Raw genomic sequence first — 15,509 nt, 5'->3', positions numbered from 1 at the left:
GTCCTCCTGTCACTCGCAAGCCCAAGAGCTCAGCCAGCTCCGGGGCCACCTTGGGGACAGCCTCTCCAAGGAGCAAGTGGCATGGCTTGGCAGCTGCAGGACTGCACATCTCTCCCCCCACAAAAAAAGCACCCAGCAGCAAACAGCTGCCTTCTGATAAATTTATACCACTCCTAAAGTGGTTCCTCATCCGTTCCTGAAGTCCTTTTGGAGAGGCGGTCAGCAAGAGATTAATTGCTCTCACAGGCAGCAGTGCCCTCCAGGCCACCATGCCACCAGCCTCCCACATGGGCTGGTATGTCGATGCTGTGACAAGGAAGATGACATCAAGGAAACATTGCTTTTACAGGGCTAGAAAATTTTCAAACTATCCAACTTATTCTGGAGGAGTGGGCTGAACGCGGAGTGTCCAGCCTGGCTCTGCTGGAGACGTGCAGTCTTGGTGCTGGATCTCATTTTTGTTAAAAAGGTACAAAACCGTATTTGGAGTCTCTTTAGCACTTCCATTACAGGCTTTAAAGCAGCTGGAAGAGATTGGTAGGCAAAAATAATCATCCTTACACTACGTGCTTAAAATGTTCCCTTTGAGCAGTGTGCTCAAGTACTTGAAACACAAGGTCTGTCACACCTAGGGTATGGACTCTGCCACACATTTAATGTCAGATTGAGCAAGTCCCTACTGACTCCCAGTAACAGCTTAGTGTTATTAACAGCCACAAAACGTATAATGTGCTCCCTCAGCAGAAATGTGGCTTTCTGTTTTATTAAAACTTTGTAACATTTCCTTCTCACTAACCTGCGAGGATGGCATTTATATGATCTACTTAGCTCTCCAGCCTACAAATTTGGAAATTTACAAAGAAGCTCATCTAATTTGATAGCATTTTCTTTTCTTTTCTTCCTGTACTTGTTCGAAAGCAGAAAAGCGTGTCCTTGCTGCCCAGAAGGCTAACGGTGTTCTGGGCTGTGTGAGGCAAAGTTTCACCAGCAGGCAGAGGGAGGTGATCCTTCCCCTCCGCTGAGTGCTAGTGAGGCCTCACCTGCAGTGCTGAGTCCACTTCTGGGTTCCCCATTACAAGAAAGTAATGGACATACTGGGGGAAGTCCAGCGAAGGGCTGTCAGATGATGGACTGGAGCACCTCTCCCATGATGAGAGGCTTGGAGATCTTCCAAAGCCACCTGGACATGGTCCTGGGCAGCCTGCTCTGGGTGTCCCTGCTTGGGCAGGGGCTGGAGCTGCTGGGCTCCTGAGGGCCTGCCAGCCTCAGCCAGTCTGGGGTTCTGGGGATTTTTTCTGAGAAACGAATAGATACACAACAATTCTGTGTGGGTCAGAAGGATATTTTCAGTGTGATAATTACACACAGACCACAAAGGGCAATGGCTCATTAAGAGATTGTTGTAGCCAGGGGGCCCACAAGACTGCAGCAGAGGTGGGCATCAGAAAGTGCCTGACTTACTGAAGTACTGTTAGAAAGGGTATTTTACTACTTTTAGTTGTTAGTTACAAGTGTAAGGGTGCTTACAGATTTGGTAAGATCTCTAAGACTAAGATAATTCTAGTGGAAAAAGCCCTACAGGAAAAAAAAATCCTAGTTTAACTGCTGAAAATCATTGTTGACTGTAACCATAGGAGAAAAACAGAACAGCCTAGAAAAAGCTGAGGCATGTGATGATGGACTTACAAATAATTACTTAGGTGTTCAACTTTATATCCTGTGAGTAATCTGAGTGATTCAACAAACCTCTTCACAGAGCATAAAGGTAAGGACCTCTTCCACCCAGGATGGTGGCTGCATTACCTTGAATGCTAAAACATTAACAACTCCTCCACCTAGCTGCCTTTTTCCATAATGTCAATGCAAGCAGCTGCCGACAAGCACAGGCTCGTTGAAGTATTATTTTGGGGGAAGTGCCAGAAATTATTTATTTCAACAGACTTTTGAACATACTGTACTATTATTCTTAGAGTGTATTAAATGGGTTGTACTTTTAGTTGAGTGGATACTTAATTTTTGTTTTGGGTAAAAAGATTGTTTATTTTGCACTAAAAATACATCAGTGGTATTATATATGATTAAGAGATGTTCTTTTTAGTGGTGTCCTTATTAGTAAATCTGCTATGAAAAATGTGTTTATTAGGTAGCTAACAGCACTTCAGTTTGTGTCAGACCATTAGCTAGCAACCTCATGGGTGACTCTACCGCTGTTTCTGGGTGATCAGCTGGGTTTTATTGCCTAGGGACTGCAATAACATAGCCCACATTTGGAGCAGTAAATCACTGAGGTCCAAATTAAGTTATCAACATAAAGTATTTGATAATAATACAAAGCTAAATGGCTGTTTGGAAAAGGTGATGATGGTGGTTTTGGCATTGATACATTCACGTGAGCTGTTTGCAAATAATCTGAAGTCTGAACTGATTTTTTTTTTCCTAAAGTTATGGCCAAGTTTTGTTCTTAATTTAGTAATTTGGATTATTGCCTGTTGTGCTTAGGACTTGACATCTGGGGAATGCATTTAAAGAATGAATTAAAGAAACACACACCACTTTAAAGCTAGTTATTAGAAGTTAATGGAAGAAATATTTTGTTAGTCCTCTGAGAGCCACTACCTCAGAACAGCTAGTCTTTCCAGTTTTGTGATATTGAACTAGATTTGTTTTCTTCCTTCTCTGTGAAAGACCCATGCAATTAACAAAGGGAATCCGCAAACTGCCTGCAAAGAGACAGACTTACCAAACCCATGAAATGAGCCATCTCAGAAGAGAAACAGTCTAGTAGAATCTTCTTTCCTTGTTTCTGCTTTACCAACTCTGCCAGCATTACCAAAAGTGAATGTGGAACATTTCCTGCCTCTTCCATGAATCTCCAGACAAGGCTGGACAACTCATAAGTAGCAATCAAAGAGAGTATTACCACCTCTAGTTATCTGCTCTTCTCTTTTGCTGATGGTTACTGTCCCATAACAGTCAGCAGAATCAGTGCTTCACCCTGCTTAGTAATGTAAAACACTGATCAGTTTGGGATCTGTTAGTCTGTTTGTTGGATTTTTCTGACATTGAAACCTTAGGGAGATGAACAATTTAGGCAGGAAGGCAAGGTAACTTCTCTTGGTATGAACAGACATTTTCTGGAGACACTGTTCTGCATCAGGTTCTCTAACTTCTTCTAGATCAGATCTATCTGGCACTGTAGGTTGAATTTCAGAGACTCTTTTTCACTCTCCAGTTACTGCTGTTGCTAAACAATGGAATTACAGATACAGAATTCCTCAATGGAAGAACTGCAACAGCAGGAAATTTTGAGAAGTCTGGTGTATTCAAAATCTCAAGAAAGGGCAAATGACACTGCAAGACTCAAAATGCTGGACAACTGAGGAGGAAAAGGATTTAAAGCCAGATTTCTATTTATTGACTTTTTTGAGCACCTTTGAATTGCAGTAGTTAATCAATACTTCAGAGAAAATGTCTATGCTAAATATTCAGCATTTTAAATAAAGAACATGGGGCTCTTCTGCAGTAGGACCAGCAAAGGCCAGAAGAGTGTTCCTAACATCTTAAGGCTAACACAAGGAAAAAGAACACACAAAACAGCCTGCCCTTACTCATGATGTAAAAAATCAACTATTGACCCTTTTGCATCTGTTTAAAAAATAAAATCCTTTTGATATTCATATGAGTATAAAAATATTGATTCAAGTAAAACAAGGCTATTAAATTCCACTGTTATAATATTCTCCAGTAATGGTTCAGACTGCGTAAGCTCTTGATAGATGAGATGTTTTCACCCCGTAGGTTACACACAAAGAAGAAAAAAAGATGGTGAAGGAACACTGTTTTCACTATCTATTGTTTCAGATGTAAGAGAGTGTTGCTATCCAGTGGGAGCAGCGCATCTGTCTATGGACTCCAGCTGTATGCTAAACGTTAGGAGTCAACATGCAAATAACAAAATACCAATCAATCCTACCATGTGACAAGCCTCTGAGACATTTAATTTCATAGGGTTCCTTCACTTCCCCAGTAACACCTAGATATGCCTAATTTGTTACTCATTTGTAATAAAGACATGAGCTGAAGAAGTCAAACTGATGAATTTGCACTTAACAATTGCTTTATGTAGCTGAAGTATTGCAATATATACCAGAAAGGTGCAGTTACCATCCCCTCATTAATCAAGAACATTAATGGATATGTTCCTATGTCAAAAGGAAAGAAAAGACAAGACCCTACATGAAATATATTAAGAATCAGTCATTTAAAATTCTTCATGTAGTTTTAAATGTACCTTTTCCCACTGCCACATGGGAGAAGTACAATTTATTTTAATTTATATGTTTCCTGTATCAAGACAATTACAGCAAAGAGTTTCCCAAAGACAAGGCTGAATCTACAGCAGATATGGGTTGAGACACACTTTCAGTGCTGGGTGAGAAGGAGGTATCAAAAGCCAACCCTTGCCAAGCTGCGTATTTAAATAGTATTAAATGATAAAGAGCGCTGATTGAATCTTAAAAACACTAATCAGCCACTGTTTAAGTAAATAATACATAGAGATTAACAAAAAAAAAAAAAAAAAAGAAACTAGAAATATAAAACAAAATCAGTGCTTTTAGAAAGGGGAGAATGAAAAAAGCAGAAATGGTGGTTGTTTTTTTGTCATTCCTCAGCCTTTTGAGAGTGCAAGGTTTCTGAAGGAATGACCTATGCAGCTGCAATCATGTAGCACATCCTTGGGCTATATCTGAAAGTAATCATAATCACACTTACAGCCTGAAAGGTGCAATCCCCTGCTGTAGCTGGTCGTACCACCAGCTTCTAGTAAACATTGTAGCTTCAAAACGTACAGCTTGCTCCTGTGTTTCATGCCACATTTGTCACAAGCTTTCCTGAAGCACATTTGGTGGTTGATTCACACACATTATGCGCTGTTGCACCATTCGATGAAAGTGTGGGTAGGTAACAGTGTGAGCTCTTACAACTCCGTGTGAGGAGAGGCTGATAGGGGAGTAAGGAATGTTGTGTCATGGTTTGGCTTATGGTGTTTATTTGCACAAATGTGAAAGACGCTACTTCCCTAAATACTTCGGCTGAACTGTCAGCTTTTCCTTGGCGTTACTGATTAACTCCGCTCCCCCTCATCCTCCCTCTCGCTGCTCTGTCACGCACACACTCAGGGATCAGTGCAACACAGAGCACGGCAAAACCTCTCCACCCAAAGAGTTCAAGCCTGTGGATGCCTTTGATTTGAGTTTAACTTGGCTTTTGCTTAGCTATCTCCTATGGCTCTTCCAAGAGAAGGGCGGTAGTTACACCCACGGCTTTCAATAATATTTATCACAACCTGTTTGAGCAAGTTTGAGTGCAACCGGTAAGTCTCTGAGGATGGCAGAGAGGACCATTGCATAACGGGGTTCAGCTTAAGTCCAGAATGCTAATTTAGCTAGACGAGTCAACATCCTACGACTCAGAAAACATTATTTGAAACAGGAAAAGAATGCAAGCTATTTTTCCTGAGGAGTGCACTGTTGGTTTTGTGTTAGAATTTGCAAGGTATGTACATAATATATGCTGGTGTCAAAAGCTCCAAGCATTTTTTCTTTCAAGACTGTGAAAGAATGTGGTTTGTCACAGCTCACTGCTAGAATATTTGTAAAATGCTCATGGGAACTCTTGGAATAATTAAAGAATAGTGTCTCCATGACAGGATAACACCCATCCCAATTCCTTCCCAAGGAAACAATATGGTTATATATTATAAATTATGGCTAATTATCTCACATCCTGCTTCCTCATAACCCTAAACACAAGAAACCTTTTCTTCTTCATGATATTCAATCTTGCTGTTAATAACATCTTTCATTTCTACAGTGGGATTTATTCCAGAGGATTCCAATCCATCTCCATGGAGCACCGTCAAAGTGTGACCGCTAACAGCATATGGAGAAGAAAATTCTGGCCAAGAGCATTATAAAATTCCTCTGATCCTATATAAAAGGACTGGTGCTATCCACAAAGAACTGAGAGAGTCTTGTTTTCTAGGGTTTTATCCAAGATCCTCCCCTTCAGCTTCAGAGCCAGAACACGCTTTAATTGAACAGGAAACTCTCAGGAGCTGATGCGTGGTTCCTGGATATGGAAATATTGTGACTCTGAAATGTGTGCTGCCAAGTCTTATCTTATCTGATCACACCCATCAGATCCTTCTGGAGATGAATGTTGTCAAAGATGAAGCCAACAGAGTTTCTATATTTAGTTTACTAAATGGTTGGTTCAAATACCAATAATAGAATCAACAGTGGCTGATTAATCCCTTCTAATGAATTATAATACTACAAAAAAAAAATACTACAGTCTTCACTGTCTTTTCTGGCTGGGCAAAATGAGTCCAGTATCGAAGTCTGAAAGGGATGAGTATGTTGTATGAGATGGGGGAAGGCCGTGGCCCTTAGAATTTATTAAAACAAATACAAGGGAAAATTAAAAAAAAAAAAAAAAAAGGAAAGAAAAAAAAAGTTATCTAAATTTGCTACACTCCCAAAACAGATTTTTTCAGGTTTTAGACCAAACTTTTGCAGACCAGCCTTTTGCATTCTCTTCGGCTAAAAAGCAGAAGTCTGTAATTCCTCATTAGTATCTGTTGACTCATTCTGCTTACTTTTATTTATATAATATTATGCTGTATTTCCAAATGATGACGCTTACAAGCAAAGACATGTTCCCTGTAAATAAAAACCACAATATCTCAATCAGACTTTTAGAACTAGTAAAGAATGAAAAACTCTAACACTGAAATAGCTTTGTTAGGGCAGCCAAGTATCCAAGGCATTATGACACACAGAATACACAACCTACTTACTTGGATACATATACATATGCTCCAGAACTCCCAAATTAAAAATTCCCTAAGAAGCAATGAAAATGCAAGTACTAAAGACAGAGAGTTCAGACTACTACATTATTAGAAAAATGAGATAAGCTACCTAGTTTATTTCCAAGGTTTTGTTGTTGTTGTTGTTTCTTGTCTGTTTTGTTTTGTTTTTGTTTTTGTTTTTGCATCACATCTAAACACAAGTCAAAATTGAATCTGAAATGAAAGCAAAGATCAAAACTCATTGCTGGAAAGGGGAATAAAGAGACACACAGAAAACTTCTTGAAAAAAAAAGTAATCAAGCAACCCCCTTGCAAGTACCTCAAAGATAAGAAGGTATGAACCAACATCAAATGATGTCATACCAATCACAATTCATTTTATACCAGAGTAACATGCCCTTTGGACAGGAGAGACAGAACACTGATGTACTTGATTTTAGTAGGCCTTTCAATGCTGTTTAGCCTAAAAAAGAAGGCTGAGAATAAATTTTTTAAAGTTAAGACCAGATAAAAATATGTTGCAAAGAGAAAGGAAACAATCTGTTGTTCCCTGTGCCAGTGGTGGACAGGACTAAAACTATGGGCTTCTGATGCAACAGGAAGGGTACAGGTTATGGATTATGAGCAGCTTAACAAAAGCAGAAATTTTAAACCAGAGAAATAGCTTGCCTGAGGACGCTTTGGAAGAGACAGTCCACCTCCAGAGGCCTTGAAGCACAAAGTGAACAAAGGAGCAACGGATACAAGACTGATCCTAAATGGGGGCAAAGAGGTTGAATGAGTTCTGAATCAGCTCTGAGTCCACTCCAGACTTTTTTTATGCCATTTGAATATACCTACATTCTTCAAAAGCCAGGAATACAAGAGCTAAAGAGACGAATCGTTCATTGCTCAAATGAGCATCTGAAAACAAAGAGCAAAAACATCATGTCATCAATGGTTCTTCTGTTCCCTGGATATTGAATATTTTGGTAGCTTTAATCAATCAATCCCAAAAATGTCACTATAGGAAGAACAGCTTGCTAATTTAATTTTTTTTCACTCTATCTCTTTCAGAGACACAATGTAGTACTGGCAGCTTAGAGACTACAAAAATACCACTTCATGTTCATTTGGGTTTATCACATTGAGAAAGAAATAATCATAAGGTCAGTGTTGCCCATCCCTTGTTTGCCCTCGTTGCAATGGTTTTCAGATAATAAATGGCATAGGATCATTTCAATGGTGAAGGATACTCCAAAGTAAAAAAATTCAAATTTACAACACCAAAACACAAGTATTTCCATTTTCCCCTCTGCACTCTATGCTAATCCTAATTTCTGCACTCACAGATAGCTACCACTTTGTCCTCCAGGAGTTCCACTCTACCATGCCCTGCCTCATCCTTGCTTTTTCATCCACCACCTCCCCTTGATCTACCATATCATTATTGAAATCTCTACAGCCCAGGTAGGACTGGAAACCTCTGAGGGCAGGAACTTTGTTGGCACACAGAAAAGCTCAGAAGCTGACAGCAGTGAAGTCCCAGGTTTTTCTCTCAACTGTAAACAGCGTACAACACGTGCTTGTCTCCAAAGGTGGATGAGAAAGGGCCAAAGGAGTTCTGGTAATACAGCATACGTTTGAAGCTGTATGAGTAGGTATAAAGGTCAGTGCTGGAAAGGATAAGGATGCCTCTCTTTTACCCATGTAAGATACATGATCAGAGGATCAAACTAAAGTATAGACAGCACCTCAAATGTGATGAGTGTTTCTCCTTGCATTCCTCTCTGTCACAGAAACCTCCCATCAGCTTCCCTTGCTCCTCTGCGCAACACGATCTGTGCAGCATGAGAAGCTGACAGCAACGTCTTCACGACCTGTGACAGAAACAGCGAATACCGAGGCTTCCTCTACATCTCTGAGTCTCAAGTGACTTAGGAGTCATTTTAACTATGAGACTCAATAGTAAGTAAAAACATACAGCAGTTCTGTGTAGCACGGCCTCCTTACAACAAAACCTTACCTCTGTGACTGGATAGTCGAACACAGTGCTGTTGTTCCCCCATCATTCCCCCTTCTTAATTGCTTCAGCGTCTGGTTTGAGGGTCATTCAAGATTTCAGTCTACTCAAGATGCAGCACTGAAAGTCATCTGTCTTAGTCTGCAACAGGGCTTTCTTTAATCTCATCCTTCAAAACAGCTCATTCCTTTCTTCAGATGATGGAGTTCATTAACCTTAATAACCCTTAAAGTCAGACTTACCTTACACATTTCATCATCTTTCTTCTGTCTGTGCTTTCCTACCTACGGCTAGAGACCTGCTTATTATTACATTTCCCTGCAGCCTTCTAACGAAGCCAGTCCTTTCCTTTCTTCCTCTGCCTCTTCTCACGCGCTGTCCCCACAGGCTGCTCTTACTTAATTCAAGCTCTTCTGACTTAATCCTAAATTAATATTCTCCATAGCGAGGTGCCACCACTCTCACCAGACTCCGACACACACCTTACCCCACCGTGCCCCCACAGACACACCGCCACACTCCACCAAGCCCCAACCCACCACCGCCTCCTGGCCGGGCAGCCTCGTAGGGTGGGCGGCCATCACCCTACAGCCCCCTGGTCCCTCACCCACCATCGCCATGGCCATGGCCATGGCCATCGCCCCCAGCATACGCAGGGCTGTGCTCATCGCCCCGCTGCGCCACATCAGCCACACCACACTCGCATAACGAACAGACAGAGGCTGCTTTGGGTTAAGTTTATTAAAACAACGGGTCGAAATGGGTTAAGGTTATTAAAATAACGAAGACGGGAGGGCTGTGAAGGAAGGAGGGGGTTGCCCCCCCCCCCCGTCGCGCTGTGATGACGCCACCGCCGCCCGGGCCAGGCCGCGCCCCTCCGCCTCGCCGCCAGCAGGGGGGCGCCCGAGCCCGCCCCGCGCCTCCCTCCCCCCTCCCAGCCCCCCTCCCACCGCCCCTCCCCGCCCCGCCAACCGGCGGCGGGTCACGTGCCCACCGCCCCCCCCCCGCCTCCCCGCCCGGTGCCGCCCTCCGCCCCCGGGAGGACCTTTCCCACAATGCCCCCGCGGGCGGGGCGGTTTGGAGGCGTCTCGCTGGCGGCCGCCACGCCGCCTCCTCCCCTCCCTCCCCGCGCAGCGCCCCCCCGCGGGCCCCGCCGGTACCGCGCAGCCCCGTCCCGTCCCGGCGGACATGTGGCCCGGCGGCCGCTGAGCCCGCTCCGCCGCTCGGCCCCGGAGGCAGGCGGCGAGCCGCTGGAGGAAGCCCCCAGGCAGCGGCAGCAGCGGCAGCAGCGGCGGCGGAGACATTGGGGACAACCGGAGGCTCCGCTCCATGGTGGGGACGGCGCCAGGTAAAGCGGCGGCGGGGATGGGGAGCGCCCGGGGGGCGGCCCGGGCCCGGCGGGGCCTTCCCCCTCCCTCAGGGCCCGGCGGTGCGGCTGCTCCCGGCCTGCCTGTCCCCGCCGGCCGGCTCCCAAAACGGGGCGGCTCCGGAGCTCGTCCCGGGCTGCCCGACACCGAGCGGGGCTGGCAGGGGGCTGGCAGGCCGCCGGGGCGCCGCCGCTGTGCTCCGCAGCGCTGCCCGTCCTGGGGCTCCTCAGTGAGTGTGCAGGGGGCTGGGAGACCGGCCCCCAGCGTGGCCGGCTCTGACAACGCGTTTGGCACCTGAACACAGCACGGTTTGGTAGGACTAACCCCTCTCCTCCCGTAATATTCGCTGCAAAGTAACTTTTCGGGAAGAACGAGGTAACAGAGAGAGAGCCCGAAGCGTTACTGATATCTGGTATCAGTGACTAAGTCTACCATTGGCAAAGAATCGCTTCATAAAAATGTGAAGAAACTGTCGTGGCTGTTCCAGCCCAAACGATAAGTGTGTGATGGATCGGAATGCCCTTCTTATTGGATAACCGCTTGTGAGACTTCACATATATATATATATTTTTTTTTTTTGGAAAAAAAGCTAACTCTAGTGGCTGGTGTCGTGCTTGTGTATCGTTAACGCATCGAGCTTTTAACTCTCCTTTGGGTCAGAGCTTTAAGTGAGTTGTAGTTTAGCTTAGAATTTTAGGATTTGGGTGTTCAAACTGTCTTGTGCGTGGGAGAACAGGGGAAGCCTCTAGTCAGTTTGTCGTGGTTTCTTCCTTTCTTAACATAAAGAGTGGATTTCTTAAATGAAATGTCGGTGACTAAAATCCAATGTTAGTTGGTTGATCGTATAGGGTAAACCATGACTCTTTCTTTTTTTCTTTTTTGGGAAGCTGTATTTGGAGATGCGCGTGCACAAAAAAATAGCATCCTCTTTTGCCATATGGAGAAGGCTTGGAAAAGTTCCCAAGAACTTCTTCCAAATGTTTCCTTTAGTGTTTGGTTTTTTTTTTTTTTTTTTTTTTTGTGAATATAATAGCTTTTGTTTGCTTTCTTTAGAGGAGACAAGAGAAATGGGGGGGGAGGGCGGGGTATTATTTAGGTTTTTACTAAAAGTTACAATGTCAAACTTCAACAGGCTTTATTTCAGTAGTTTACAGTTGCTGATGCATTGACCTCCAGAGTGATAGATGGCCCACGTAAGAAATACACCAATTTTATTTTATGGTCCATGTGACTTAAAGTTTGCTTCTGAATATGCAGAATGGACAAGAACTTTGTGGCCTCAGAAAAACATCATCTCTCTTTCTCTCTCATCCAAATTGTCTTAAAACAGAATGTTTTTCAGGCTTTCTCTGATAAAAATAAAACTGGAGGCACTAGTTTATCTTGTGCTCGGATCACTTTAAGACAGGGAATGCTTCTCCAGGAGTTTGGTGAGGTTTTTTCAACGTTAATTCATAGAGCTCAAGCACAGTACATGAAGGATCTTGAGTTTGACTCAACATGGAGGTGTAAGTTTGTTGTTTTACAATTACTCAGCTGTCACTTTTAAACCACCCAGGCGATAAAGAGCTTCTTTTTGCTCTTGACTGACTGTAGTTTGAGTCACACTTTATACGTGAGTTTTAGCCTCTGGCTTTATAAAACTTGTATATGGTTCCGCTGGTGGTGCGTAATGGTTCTGCTCTGGTTACAAACATCTGCTTTTACCTGTTACAGAGTTTCTTTGCTGAATATTCTCAGTTTTCCATTGCCCTGAGTATTATAAAAAGTGCAAAAACTTAGGTTAGCTAAAGTTTGCTTTATATAGCAATTGCCATAAGGGTGGTTTGTTTCAGTTAATGTTGTATATTGGGGGAGTGGCAGAACGCTGTTGGAAAAAGTTGGATGGGCTGACTTGTCGTGCCAGTACCAGAATTACTGAAACCTGGCCTGCTGAGTCCACTGCTTCAGCACTGCGATTTTCTTTTTCACTGACAATCTAAGGTGAGGGGTAGGAAACGTCCTGCCAGTTAACAGTAACAGAAACGTGCAGTCTAGTTCCTACTGATGTCCAAGAAGATTCCTCAGTGCTGACAACTTGTATGAATGAATTCTGAAATGCACTTGAGATTAAAGTAGATTTGATAAGTCTCAACGTTGTTTTTTTTCTTTTTTGCCTATTTTGCCAACTTGGAGATAGAACTAGGTTTAAGGTATAAATTTAACACTATAGCCATAGATATCAGAGGCTTCTAATGTGCGCACTATGTAGAGTGCTTCAGAACAAGAACTAGTTCGTGGCTTTTCGGCAGCATAGGCACGTTTTATTTCATATGTGTGTACTAGTCCGCTCTACCCTGAAGGGTAGCGACCTTGATCTGAGAGGATATGAGCGCGGTGACTTTTTTTTTTTAAGCCAACAATGAGGTTGTGAGGTTGTTAACTGAGGTGATAGGTACAGTTTGCAAGCTAAAAGCTGTGAACATCTCTTTCTGGGTCTGCGAGTTGCTTGCTTCTGGTACCCCGAACCACCTGAGCACGGACAATTCCCCTGAGTAGGAAGTTAGCGGTGTGCAGTCATGAAATAACACATGAAGGGCTGCAGCTGGTGGAAGGTGAATGCGTGCGTGTCTTTTAACGTTCAGCTGTCCATCACGTCTCTACGTCTAGGTTTGATGGCGTGCTGAAGGCCGAGTCACTGTTGGAGGGATTCTCAAAGGCTGAATATGCACGATCTGTACTTCAGCGGCCTACACCAGATTCAACAAACAGTTTTTCCCTGACAGTTTTATTTTGTTGTTTTAAAAGCCTGTTGCTTGTAGAAACATATTGCTTTACTACAGCTTATTTTTATGGCATTTCTGATTGTTTCTCCAACTAAAAGGCTTAAGGAAAACTAATTAAACTTAACCAAATGTGAAAGTTGTCATCTCTGGGCTGGCAAAGTTGTTAACTGACGTGACAAAGGATGATCAAAATACCACATTTAATTATCTACAAAGTAGGCAAGATTAAAATAAACTTTGTATTAAATACATTTAGTAAGGTAACAAATATATGTACGCATGTAGGCATATGTGTATCTGCACGTTACATTGGTGTACATGGTGATAAAATGAATATTTTTACCCCTTCACCTTTTATTATTAAGTAATACTTTCTATAAATTATCTTGATATAACACTAGTATTACTTCCCCCCCCCCCCCCCCCCCCCCCCCCCCCCCGAGGAAAATGCAAAATTTGAGTTTTGATGTTAATAATAATAATAATCCAGATATTGGATTATTTTCACTAGAAATTATTTGTCAATCTTCTATAAAGCAAATTTTTTTATACCATTGTGTATTTGTGTTTGAAGAGGGTTAAGGATGACTTGGTGAATGGTCCCTACGTTAGGTCACGGTTTGGTACATGGAATAATCAGTGCGCAACCCATGCTTATTCCATCATCACAGCAACTGTATTTGATTCTGTGGCCAGTGGCATTCTTAAATTTCTGAGATGATTTCAGATTCTTTCACACATATACATGTACAATAAAAATATATATGAATGAGGATGTAGAGAGAACTGGGGAAAAATTTTGCTTTTTGCTATCAAGCAGAATATTGAAGAAATAAGTCTTTCAGAAGCTGTTATCTAAAGTCTAATGCTGTGGCAAAAAGCAGTATCTGGTCACTTTTTCTAATAGATGCTAATAATGATGTCTGTTTTAATGCAGATGTTATTTAAGGATTGGTGGACTCCCATTAAAATGCAGTCTTTGTTCATCTGCTATTAGGTCTGTAAGCACTGCCTAACAGTGATCTTCCTTCAAGGATACTATCTGCGAGTAAACCTGACTGACCCGTTCAACGTCTGGAACTCTTCCAAACTAGTATGAAATCGCCTGGAAACGTCAAGTGCATTAACACGTGTCTCTCTTCTTGCTACTTGGCTTTTATTAGGCTGCCAACAGTAACAGTGAGCGGGAAATCCCTGAGATCAGCATCTGGATAGAAGTCCTAACGTATGTCCATACCTCTTGATAGCACCGCAGGACAGAACTGCAGCAGGGAAGACTTCTGCCTTTGAAGTGGAGAGTTTTACATGAAACTGAGCTGTAATGATACTCGACGCTTGTGTTTTCAGGTAGAATCTGAAGACAGATGAGGAGCGTTAATTAGGCTGTTCTCTGCTTAGAACAAATTACTTCAGTGATTCTAAAGATACAAGAAGGAGAGACAATGAAACGCTCTGCCTTCTGTACAGGCACTGAATAATCACTTCTGTGCAGTTCTGCTTGTCTTAAATGTTCTTAGTTTGCTGCCTGTGATATAAAAGGTAGTGGCCCCTGTGGACTATAGATAGGTGTACAAGAAGTAATCGCAAGTACTGTGAAACAGAGTGAAGCAGTGTGTAAGTACCTTGAACTCATTAGAGTTTCATTTGAGGTGCTACCAAATAAAGATTCCCGTAGCAACGAAGGTAACATATACCCTTCTCTCTATACCAATGCAATTGTGTATTGTTTTTTTTCAAATGCAATTTCCCAAGTGTGAGCAAGAAGGCACCTAATCCAACTCTGAGAAAAGCTAGTTGGCACCAGCAGTTGTTTTGTAGTTGCTTTTGTGGCAAGAAGTTGTGAATGAGGATGGTGTTCATCGCTGTAAGTGGCTTCTAGCACTGGTGACATGGGAAACTTCTCTTGGAAGCTTTGCAATGAGATACAGTAATCAATTATAATCAACCCAGCTTTTGTTATTTAAGAGCTCACAGCCAAGTATTATTTTGTTATAGGTAATTTCTTGATGCAATCTCTAGGGTGAAAGTACCCCGAAATTGTGATTTACATGTTTTCTTGTTAGCGGACTGTCCTCAGTAGTTGAAGGTAAAGATTATGGAGTTTGAGATACCTTTTCAAGCTCAGGTCTGGTTTTCCCCCCTTTTGTGGCTAATAGCTTGTGTCACCTTTCGTCTGTTGCTACTGGTGTCAAGGAAACCTTCTCTCTAATCCCTGTCTTCCATTCCTGGCTATATCTTTCTAGCTTTATTTTAGCCATCTTGAAAGTGATCACTGAGTAAGTAAGGGCTGTGAAAGCCAGATGAACAGTAATTGAAACTGCTTACTCCCTATCTATCTGCTACTTCTCAAATAGCATGTAATGCATTGCTCTACAAGTACTGGAAGAGATTTTGTGCAAAATAAGATGCTCAAGATTGTTTCAATTGTCATGATAAAACCTATGCAAGCTCCGTATTTTTACACCACTTTCCAAAAATAGTGTTTTTTGTCTGACATT

The 15,509-nt window shown here is 42.6% G+C and overlaps 1 protein-coding gene and 1 long non-coding RNA gene across 4 annotated transcripts in view; both read left to right on the top strand.

Annotated features, from left to right (window-relative positions):
* The first annotated feature begins 904 nt into the window (after positions 1 to 904).
* LOC121067383 lies at positions 905 to 6,320 on the top strand. The gene is made up of 2 exons (XR_005818272.1): positions 905 to 1,765; positions 5,875 to 6,320. It is a non-coding gene; the product is annotated as an uncharacterized LOC121067383 (long non-coding RNA).
* Positions 6,321 to 9,922: 3,602 nt separating this feature from the next.
* SCAF11 (SR-related CTD associated factor 11) overlaps positions 9,923 to 15,509 on the top strand; it is a 47,957-nt gene continuing 42,370 nt past the window's right edge. The window contains exon 1 of one of the 3 annotated variants that reach the window (XM_040551756.1): positions 9,923 to 10,227. The gene's annotated coding sequence lies outside the window, so the exon portion shown is untranslated. Of the gene's footprint in view, positions 10,228 to 10,300; positions 10,560 to 15,509 lie in introns of those variants that run through there. The other 2 variants (XM_040551777.1, XM_040551766.1) reach the window with 2 other exon arrangements.

This window comes from Cygnus olor, chromosome 1 (genome assembly GCF_009769625.2).
Source record: "Cygnus olor isolate bCygOlo1 chromosome 1, bCygOlo1.pri.v2, whole genome shotgun sequence".
NCBI classification, from domain to species: Eukaryota; Metazoa; Chordata; class Aves; order Anseriformes; family Anatidae; genus Cygnus; species Cygnus olor.
Note: the sequence above shows the minus strand (reverse complement) of the source record. Positions and strands in the feature narration are given on the sequence as shown.